The 10,994-nt window shown below is 35.6% G+C and overlaps 1 non-coding gene across 1 annotated transcript; it reads left to right on the forward strand.

The window, feature by feature from the left end:
- The first annotated feature begins 4,712 nt into the window (after positions 1-4,712).
- Positions 4,713-4,873, forward strand: LOC123596641. Its single transcript, XR_006711796.1, has one exon. It is a non-coding gene; the product is annotated as a U1 spliceosomal RNA (small nuclear RNA).
- The last annotated feature ends 6,121 nt before the right edge of the window (positions 4,874-10,994 follow it).

Raw genomic sequence — 10,994 nt, forward strand, 5'->3', positions numbered from 1 at the left:
ATACATGGACTGATGTGGAACTAGAAAAAGAAATGCTGACACCATTCTTCACTAAAAGAAGACAGGCAGCTAAATTTAAGGGTGGGGGAAGCCCATAAAGGAATAAGTTGTAATCGTGAGGCACATTATGGTATTCAATGGTAGGCACTTTATGAGAGAAAAAAATCAATATAAGCATTACATTTGTAAACTAAAGTCGGGGTTATTGTTTCATTTGTCAAGGTTTTAGACCACAGAGTAGGAACATTTAAATGAGTGATTTAAGTCAAGCTAATCTTTCTGAGATTGTCCATTTATCCAAAACATTAAACTTAATTGGCACTTCAAGACAGATTACTTTTTTCTTTCTATCCTGGTTATCTTGACTCTCATCACTGGCTTCCCGCTGGGGTTTTGTTTTTGTTGTTGTTATTGTTGTTTGTTTGTTTGTTTGATTGTTTTTACCAGACTCCTTAAGTCCCATAATTGCTGTTAATATGTATATCCTCTATCACCCCTAGGCTCACTAATATCTGACAGCTCGCAACATCCCCAAAATTCGAAAAGGGGGAAAGGAACATTTATGATAAAATATATTTATATTTTACCTATTTTAAGATAAATTCATACCAGAATATCCATTTTCTCTTAAGAAAAATAATTGCAGGTATTTGTGATAATCTGGTTCCAAACATCATTATGTTACTTTGGATTTTTTTGTTTTTTAATTATTATCATTAAGAAAGTAAGCCACAAGAAAACAGTCACTTGTAGCCATAGCCTGTCTGGTTTCATCTCTTCTTGGTTCTCCATGAATAATGTACAGAACAGAGAGAAAAGATGAGGAACTTCATCCAGCAGAAGGAAAAAGAAGTGTATTATAGCTTGCCATGACTATTCCTGGTATTTGAAGTTCCCTGAAGAAATCTGTGTTTGTTGTTTATTTCAGCTATCTTTCCCACGTGGCACTCAAGTCTGCTCCATATGCTTTCTTATTAATCCTCCCAGTGGTTCTGTGATACACTTATTTTTCAGATGAGAACACTAATTTAGAGAGCCTGGAATGATTTTTTTCCTTAAAGGTTCACAGCTAGTACATGACAGAACTGGAGTTTGTATCAGTGTCCCATTGGTAAGGTGACAACCTAGTCCCCTCATGAAGGTCAAAGGAATGAATACATGCAGAGCACTTAGAAAGATGCCTGGCATAGATCCAGCCCTTGATAAATGATTATTGTATCTTGGGGCTTATTCTGCTAAGGTCTATGAAAGAGAAATGAACAGCATTTTGGAATGTCCTAAAATAATAATTCTCAGCATTGATAATGGACCACCCACATTAAAAATAATGTGGTTGTTTATTAAAAGTGAAAATTCCTGGATGCTATCCTAGACCTCCCAACTAGAAACTAGAAAGGAAGGTTGGAAAGCTCAGTCTTCAACACACATCTCCTCAGAAATTTGGAGCACATTAAAGTTTGAGAAGTGTCCTATGACTTGGTCAGGTTTATTTGCATAATTTATAATGTGATTTTTCCAAGGCGATGTGTAAATAATTTAAGATGTTGATGATAATAGAAATGATAGACTAAAGTTTACATTTGTTTAGTGGTAAGTTATTTGGATATTTTATAAGTCAAACATCTACAGAATGAGAAATTTGACCAACATTCCTACTTCTTATTATTCTTATCTCTTCCATATTTAAATATCTGTTATGTTAGAAGAGCTTGAAGGAAACATTACTGTAGTGTCAGCTTTCTTACATTCACAGGTCAACAAGAATTATCAGTTTTCTGATAATTAGTTCTCCTAACCTATTATCGAGGACACCACAGGGGTGAGTCAGGAACTGCTGTCTACATTGTTCTTATATCCAGTCACAATGCAGTGTTCTCAATTATTCAAGGTCACAGACAACCAGAGAAGCCTGATCATTGAAAACTTGGCTAATAGCAAACGACCAGAGTAGAGTAGAGCAACAGGCTCGTTAGAAGCAATAAGGATGCAAGGAGTGAGCTAGAATTAAGGGACCCTTCAGATGTCCAATCAAGCACATCTGCCAGCAGCATCAATGTCTTAGCAAATCTTAGGTGCAAGGATGGACATGTAATATGTCACCCATCTCCTCGCTCCTTCAACCTCTGACCTGTCTTCCTTCTCTCCACTGTTTCATCTGTTTTTTCTACCTCATGTGCATTATAACTAATCTAAAACATTATTTAAGCTAAAATCCTTAATTGCTTTATTTAAATTTTTAAAATCTGCAATTAGTAAATCCATTAGGGAATTCTGTACCTGTTATCCATACCTATAACTCACTCACTTTTCAGCTAATATAGTCTCCTCTACCCAAGTTTAAATCTTTCAAATGCATAGGTTGCTCTTCAGAAATAACACAAGGCAATGATTCACTGTGGGCTCAGAGAACTAGACTATCACATAATTAGATCTTATGAAATCTTTTAAAGATAGTCAAAATGAAGCCAGGTTTCTGGTATAAATGCAAAATGTCAAAGCTACAGCCAATGAAAACATTGATTTTCAATGTAGTCTTGTGCTCCAGACTGTAACATTTATTTTGGAAATAATGACTCCTGCTTCATGTCAATAAAGTGTTTGAAAGAAAAAGCGTGGTGTAATACTCATATTCAATCATATCAATGCCGAAAAGCCATTGTTTTTGTAAAAGTGAGTTTTAGATGTTTGAAAAATATAATGTCAGAGAACTCAATGGTTTGCTTCAAAGATATTCCTGGCATGTTTCATATCACACTGTATTCATTATTGCCATCAACTGGGGCTGTCTCTGTACATAGACTTGGGAGTTTGCAACCATGACAAATGCCAACTGACTTTCATCTGTTGGACAAAACCCACAAACTTAGGTATTACTACTTAATTTAGCATCCCAACTTCAAGGAAGTCCACATGTCCCACAGATTTTTGAAGACACAAACCTAAGTATTTAGATGTCCCAAAATGCAAAGGAAGATATAATTGTTGCTATTTTGCACATGAGAAAACTATGTCCCAAAATACCTGGTGCTTTCTTGAGGAAGGAAGGGAAACATACCCTATATCTTAGATCTGTCAATATAATACCCATTTTTTTGACAGAATGAAAACAATAAAAACCAAACACACAGAACTTCTTTCCTTGGTTTGGGAGCGGAACTAAAAATATCATTGGCTACTATTAGAACACAATAAGTGATCATTAATTGCAAAGGGGATCCAGTGGCATTTTTCATTCTGAATGTGGTTTGGTGCTCTTATTAGTGGATTCTTCGGAACTGGGAAGGCTGCCCTTGATCTCAATCAGAGCCCCTGTGCTGGCGTTGAGTACAGGTAGCATATGCTGGCATAATGGTCACCTCTGAGACCAGTTGTCCCTTGTCTCTCCCAGGCTGTCTTGCCATATATCACATATCAGTACAGGCAGATATCAGCAAGCAAGTGATAACTGAAGCTTGATGATGCTTAGAGAAAACTCAATGAACTAAAGGAATTGTTTCAAATAGAGTTTTCATGCACCTTAGTTTTGGAAATGAGGGCTAAAGACGTCACCAATGTCAAAGGTCTCAACATCAAGACTAATGTAAGGGTGAGTCATTTCTATATTTACACTTACCTGGATATATAATTTTTAAGATACATAAGTCTCCAAAATGGAAATAAGATGTATAATAACAATGGCAATAATAATAACATGCACTAACACTGAGAGTTATTACTGTGCTCTAAACACTTTATGTATAATTTGTAAACTGTATTTATATTAATCCTACCAATAGTCTTATGAGAGCTGCTATATTACTCCTGTTTTACACATGAGAAAGTGGGTACAGAAAGATTAAATAACAGGAAATTATCTCTTTATTCCCCACAATTCCTTCATTTTAAATGTGCTTCCTTCGGTATGCATGTAGAGCGTCTCACCTCATCTATTTGCAGAGCTGATATTCAGGGTCTCAGAACATGGTCACGTCTTCATGCATGCATGTTGTTAAATACACTTACTATCAACCCCAGCTATATGCTTGTGTATATCAGAGTTTCTTCCCCTATATTTCTAAGATGGCTGGAAGTTATCTCTATTACTGCAGAAATCACTACCCAAGGCATGAATTTCCTGTGTCCTTCCCTACTATAAACTGAATGTATGTGTTCCCTCAAAATGTATATGTTGCAACCTAATCCCCAAATGTGTTGGTATTTGGAGACAGGGCCTTTGGGAGCTTATTAGATCATGAGGGTGGAGCCCACATGAATGAGATTAGTGACCTTTTAAAAGAGACCCCAAAGAGATCCCTCACCTTTTCCACCATGTGAGAACACAGCCAGAGGATGGCCATGGATGAACCAGGAAGCAGGTCCTCATCAGACAAGGAATCTACCAACACCTTGATCTTGAACTTCCCAGCCTCCAGACCTGTGAGAAACAAATGTTTATTGTAAGCTATTCAGTCTATGGTATTTTTGTTATTGTAGCTCAAGGAGAGTAAGCCATTCTCTGACTAGATTATGACTTTCAAAAGGCAAGAATTAATTTGTGCATTATTTCCATTATATGGCAAAGTACTTTACATATAGTGGTGCTTAATAAGTATAATTGAGTGAATGCAAGAAATTGGTGGCACTGACACTATTTTCTCATTTAGAAACAGGGAAAACGAATAATATGGTATCACAAAATAGTTGTGAAAATGGATTAAAAATATAAAATATGTATACTTATTGACAGGGGAGATACCATGATCACAAAGGTGGTTTTCCCAGGGCGAGGCTTATCCGTTGCATTCTGGATGTGCTGACTCCTGAGATTTCCCCAAATGTGGGAAACTCGACTGCATAATTTGTGGTAGTGGAGGACTGTTCACGCTTTTCCCAGGGGAAAAAAATATAAAGTATGTTTAGGAAACTATAAAATGCCTTGTATATATGAATCAATTTGCCATACACACTGGACTTAAAGCAACAAAAGTTTAAGTATTGCTCCTACCTAAAAACTGAACAAGATCACAACTTTGAGCTGTTCCAAAGGTCAAAGTCATTTACTGAAAGTTTATGGCACAACAACTCCACTACAGTTATCTTAACAACTATACAAAAAAAAAAAAAAAAAAAAAATATATATATATATATATATATATATATATATATATATATATGCTTCTTAATTTGGGGACACAGTTCCTAAAACAGCAACAACAAAAAAAGAAGAAATCCCAACCTAAATAGATTAAGTTTATTCCAAATGGATACAACTCAAGTCTGCCAAGCCATTTATGAGTCAACGTTCTGCTTCTCGTATGTTCCACTATTTTAAATGATCACAAGAGATTTTTTTTTTCTCCTGCAGCTTCTGTGTTTCCCAAGGATAAGTACTGATATGCCTCCTCCTCATTATAAATAACCCTCAGTAATCCATTTTTACACTAATGGGCTACTTGGCTCTTTGTCTATGCACTCTTAAATCACCTGCAGTGTCTGTACCACTCCAAACCGTGAGACAAACTCTGGCCCAGATTAAAACGTACACTAATAGGATTAATTCCATTTTGTACCTGTACACAGTCTTCTCTGCATTTGGTACTTCAGTTTCTAGTAACTGAAATCCCTGAAACTTATTTTCTGGTCCCATATTTTCTATCCATAGCACCAGTTTCTTTAAAGCAAATATCCTAACGTCTGAGATGCCTAAATAAGTCTGCTGAACTTCTTCAAAAGCCTATCTACCTTTCCACTGATTTCTTGCAATTGGAATCTTGTTGATCATTTTATCCAGCTGTTTAACAGATTTTGGAAATTAATTTCAGTTTGAGCACTGACTAAAAATCTCCCAGTTTGGAGCGCCTGGGTGGCTCAGTCATGAAGTATGTGACTCTTGATTTTGGCTCAGGTCATGATCTCACGGTTCATAAACTCAATCCCCATATCAGGCTCCGCACTGACAGTGTGGAACCTGCAAGGATTCTCCCTCCCTCTCTTTCTCTGCCCCCCTCTCAAAAATAAATAAATAAACTTTAAAAAATCCCCATTTTATCCGCCCTTCCAGAGAAAGGTTACTCTGTTTCAGCTCTACCTATTGGTACATATTCACATGTTGCTAACATTGGAAAATTTGTGGCTTGGCTTTATCTTCATAGTCAGATATTCAATGTTCTTTAAAAAATTAAATCAGCTATAAATTAATGCAGGCATGAGAGATAGCTGGTATTGATTATATGCACACAGAAGCTTCCTTCTTTCCTTGCAACTTTTTCCTTCCTTTTCATTTTCTGGATTCTAGGTGTCTGCCTGGAATAGTGATTCTCAAAATTTCCCCAAGTCTCTATCATTAAACTTCAAACAAACATACATTGAATAGCAAGTTCGTTCCTGGGACTGTGGGGCTATAAACACATTTATGATGTCTTCTTTATCCTTGAGTGATGAGAAGTCATTGCAGCAGGATTAGAACCAAAGTCCAAGTCCTATCATTTCAGTGCTCCATGGGCTCCTATGCGTTTCTTCAACACGCTAGTCGTACCCTTCCTGGATGCCTATGAAGTTTTCCTTCCAGAAAGTCACATGGACCATTTTGTCATCTCCTGTCTATCTTTACATCACTGTCACTTCATCAATGAGACCTTTTCTGAACAAGTCCTGTCAACCTATAGCCTACTTTCCTACCCCAAGACTCTTTATCATCTCTTACTGCTGTGTTTTTCTCCATTGCACTTCCAATGTACTTTATATTGTATATGTATATGTACAGGAACTCAGCAAAAACTTGAATTAGTGAATGAATGAAGTACCAGAAATCAGGAACCATGTGAAATCATGAAGTAGACATCATTTCTAGTTGAGGAGGTTAGGAAATCCTTGACAAAAAAATTTCATTTGAGTTGATCATTTTAAAACATGGATAATTATGATAAAAAGAGGAAGGTTCTAGGGCAGCATAAGCCTCATCAAAATGCAGATGACATTACCACAAGTTCAAACTCTTGCTAGCAAAGGAGACTCCCTCCCTGTGCAGTCTAGAGAATGGAGAACATCAGCCCAAGCAGAGGGGTTGCATAGAGAGAAAGTTATCAAAACCTCCAAGCTTTTTGTGGAGGACCTGAAACACCTCAGAAAGGCATGTAAAATTTACTCAAAAGGCCCTGAGAGTCATTGAGGGTGTTGGGAAGGAACATTCTGTTAAAATTTAGATCTTATTAAAAAATAAGCACAGCATAAGGAAATGAAACTAGGGTCACTGAAAAATTAGAGCTCAGGTAAAGGTCCCATGATAGATGTAAATAAAGAATGATAAAAAGTAGCATAAAAAAGTAGCATTCTTTTTTATTTTTTAAGTTTTTATTTTAACCCAGTTAAACTACAGTGTAATATTAGTCTCAGGTTACAATATAGTGATTCAACCCTTCCATACATCAGTCCGGGCCCATCGTGACAAGGGTGCTCTTTAACCCTCATCCCCTATTTAACTCATCCCTCCATCCTCCTCCCCTCTGCTAACCATCAGTTTGTTCTATATACTAAGAGTTCATTTCTTGGTTTGTCTCTCTTTCCCTCTCTCATTGTTTCCCTTTGTTTATTTTGTTCTTAAATTCCACATGAGTGAAATCATATGGTATGTGTCTTTCTCTGACTGACTTAATTCACTTAGCATTATACTTTCTAGCTCCATTCATGTTGTTGCAAATGGCATGATTTCATTCTTCTTAAGGTTGAATAATATTGCATTGTGTGTGTGTGTGAATATATATATATATATATATATATATATATATATATATATATACACCACATCTTCCTTATCCATTCATCATTTGATGGACACTTGGGCTGCTTCAATATCCTGGCTACTGTAAATAATGTTGTAATTAACATAGGGGTGCATGTATCCCTTTGAATTAGTCTTCTTGTTTTCTTTGAGTAAATATCCAGTAATGTGAATGCTTGATCATAAAGTAATTCTATTTTTAACTTATTGAGGATCCTCCAAAGCTTCCCACAGTTGCTGCATGAGATTGCATTCCCACCAATAGTGCAAGAGGGTTCCTTTTTCTCCACATCCTTGCCAACACCTGTTGTTTCTGGCATTGATGATTTTAGCCATTCTGACAGGTGTGAGGTGATAGTTCACTGTAGTTTTGATTTGCATCTCCCTGATGGTAGATGATGAACACCGTTTCATGCATTTCTCGGCCATCAGTATGTCTTCCTTAAAGAAATGTCTGTTCATTTCTTTTGCCAATTTTTTAAATGAATTATTTTGGGGTTTTTTTTGGTGTCGAATTCTATAAGTTCTTAATATATTTTGGATACTAATCCTTTATCGCATATGCCATTGGTAAATACTTTTTCCCATTCCATAGGTTGCCTTTTATCTTTGTTGTTTCCTTCTCTGTGCAGAAGCTTTTTATTTTGATGAAATCCTAATAGTTTATTTTTGCTTTTGTTTCCCTTTCCTCAGGAGACCTATTTAGCTAGAAGTTGCTACAGCCCATGTCAAAGAAGTTACTGCCTGTGTTCTTTTTTAGGATTTTTATGGTTTCAGGCCTCATATTTAGGTCTTTAATCCATTTTTAGTTATTTTTGTCTAAGGTGAAAGTGGTCCAGTTTCATTCTTTTGCATGCAGCTGTCTAGTTTTCCCTAAACCATTTGTTGAACAGACTGTCTTTTGTTCATTGCATATTCTTTTCTGATTTATGGATTAATTGACTCTATTTTTGTGGGTTTATTTCTGGATTTTATATTCTATTCCATTGATCTATGTGTCTGTTTTTGTGCCAGTACCATAATGTTTTGACCACAACAGCTTTGTAAAATAACTTGAAATCCAGAATGGTGATGCCTCCAGCTTTGCTATTCTTTTTCAAGACTGCTTTGGCTATTTGGGGTCTTCTGTGGGTCCATACAAATTTTAGGATGCTTTTTTGTAATGCTGTTGGTAATTTGATAGGGATTACATCATTAAATGTGTAGATTTCTTTGGGTAGTATAGACATTTTAACGATATTTGCTCTTCTAACCTATGAGTATGGAATGTCTTTCTATTTCTTTGTGTCGTCTTCAATTTCATTCATCAGTGTTTTATAATTTTTCAGAGTACATGTCTTTCACCTCTTTGGTTAGATTTATTCATAGGTATCTTACTATTTTTGATGCAACTGTAAATGGGATTATTTTCTTAATTTCTCTTTCTGTTTTTTCATTATTGGTGTATAGAAATGCAACATATTTCTATACATTGATTTTGTATCCGGCAACTTTACTAAATTCATTTATCAGTTCTAGCAGTTTTTTTTGGTGCAATCTTTTGGGTTTTCTATATATAGAATCATGTCATCTGAAAATAGTCAAAGTTTTACTTCTTTGCTAATTTTGATGCTTTTTATTTCTTTTTGTTTTCCGATTGTTGTGATTAGAACTTTCAGTACTATGTTGAATAAAAGTGGTGAGAGTCAACATCCTTGTCTTCTTCCTGATATAAGGGGAAATCTCTAAGTTTTTCCCTATTAAGGATGATAGTAGCTGCGGGTTTACATGCATGGTCTTTATTATTTTGAGGTATGTTCCCTCTAAACCTACTTTGTTGAGGGTTTTTATCATGAATGGATGTTGTCCTTTGTCAAATTCTTTTTCTTCATCTACTGAAATGATCATATAGTTCTTATCCTTTCTCTTGATGTGATCTATCACTTTGATTGATGTGTGAATATTGAACTACCCTTGCAACCTGGGATTAAACCCTACTTGATCATAGTGAATGATTTTTTGGGGGTATTTTGGGGGTTCAGTTTACTAGTATTTTATCGAGAATTTTCCATCTGTATTCATCAGGGATATTGGCCTGTAGTTCTCTTTTCTGGTGGTGTCTTTATCTAGTTTTGGTATCAGGTTAATGCTGGCCTTATAGAAAGAATTTAGAAGTTTTTCTTCCTTTTATATTTCCTTGGAATAGTTTGAGAAAAATGGGTATTAACTCTTCTTCAAATGTTTGGTAGAATTCGCCTGTGAAGTCTTCTGGTCCTGGACTTCTGTTCATTGGGAGTTTTTTGATTACTAATTTAATTTCTTTATTGGTTATGGGTCTGTTCAAATTTTCTTTCTGTTTCAATTTTGGTAGTTTATGATCAAGGGAATTTATCCATTTCTACCAGGTTGCCCAATTTGTTTTTGGCATACTGTTTTTCACAATATTCTCTTATGATTGTATTTCTGTGCTATTAGTTGTTATATCTCTTCTCTCATTTCCGATTTTGATTCCTTTCTCTTTTGTTCTTGATAAGTCTGCATAGAGGTTTGCCAATTTATTGACTTTTTTCAAAGAACCAGCTCTTGGTTTCATTGATTTGTTCTACTGTTTGTTTGTTTTTTAGTTTCTATATCATTTATTTCTGCTCTATTCTTTATTATTTCCTTCCTTCGGCTGGTTTTAGGTTTTGTTTTCTAGCTTCTTTAGATGCAAGTTTAATTATTTTATTAAGATTTTTCTTGCTTCTTGAGGTAAGCCTGTATTGCTATAAACTTCCCTCTTAGGACTGCTTTTGCTGCACCCCAGAGGTTTGGACCATGGTGTTTTTCTCATTTGTTTCCATTTGTTATTTTCATTTGTTTCCATTTACTTTTTATTTTCTTCTTTGATTACACACTTGACCCATTTATTGTTTAGTAGCACATTGCTTAACCTTCATGTATTTGTGGTCCTTCCATATTTTTTCTTGTGGTTGACTTCTAGTTTTCATAGTGTTGTGATCAGACAAGATGCATGGTATGACTTAAGTCTTCTTGAATTTATTGAGGCTGGATTTGTGGGCTAATATGTGATCTCTTCTGAGGAATGTTCCATGTCCACTTGAAAAGAATGTGTATTCTGCTGCTTTGGGATGGAACGTTCTGAATATATCTGTTAAATTCATCTGTTTCAATTTGTCATTCAAAGCTATTGTTTCCTTGTTGATTTTCTGTTTAGATGATCCATCCATTGATGTAAGTAGGGTGTTAAAGTTCTCTA

Source organism: Leopardus geoffroyi, chromosome B1 (genome assembly GCF_018350155.1).
Source record: "Leopardus geoffroyi isolate Oge1 chromosome B1, O.geoffroyi_Oge1_pat1.0, whole genome shotgun sequence".
Lineage (NCBI taxonomy): Eukaryota > Metazoa > Chordata > Mammalia > Carnivora > Felidae > Leopardus > Leopardus geoffroyi.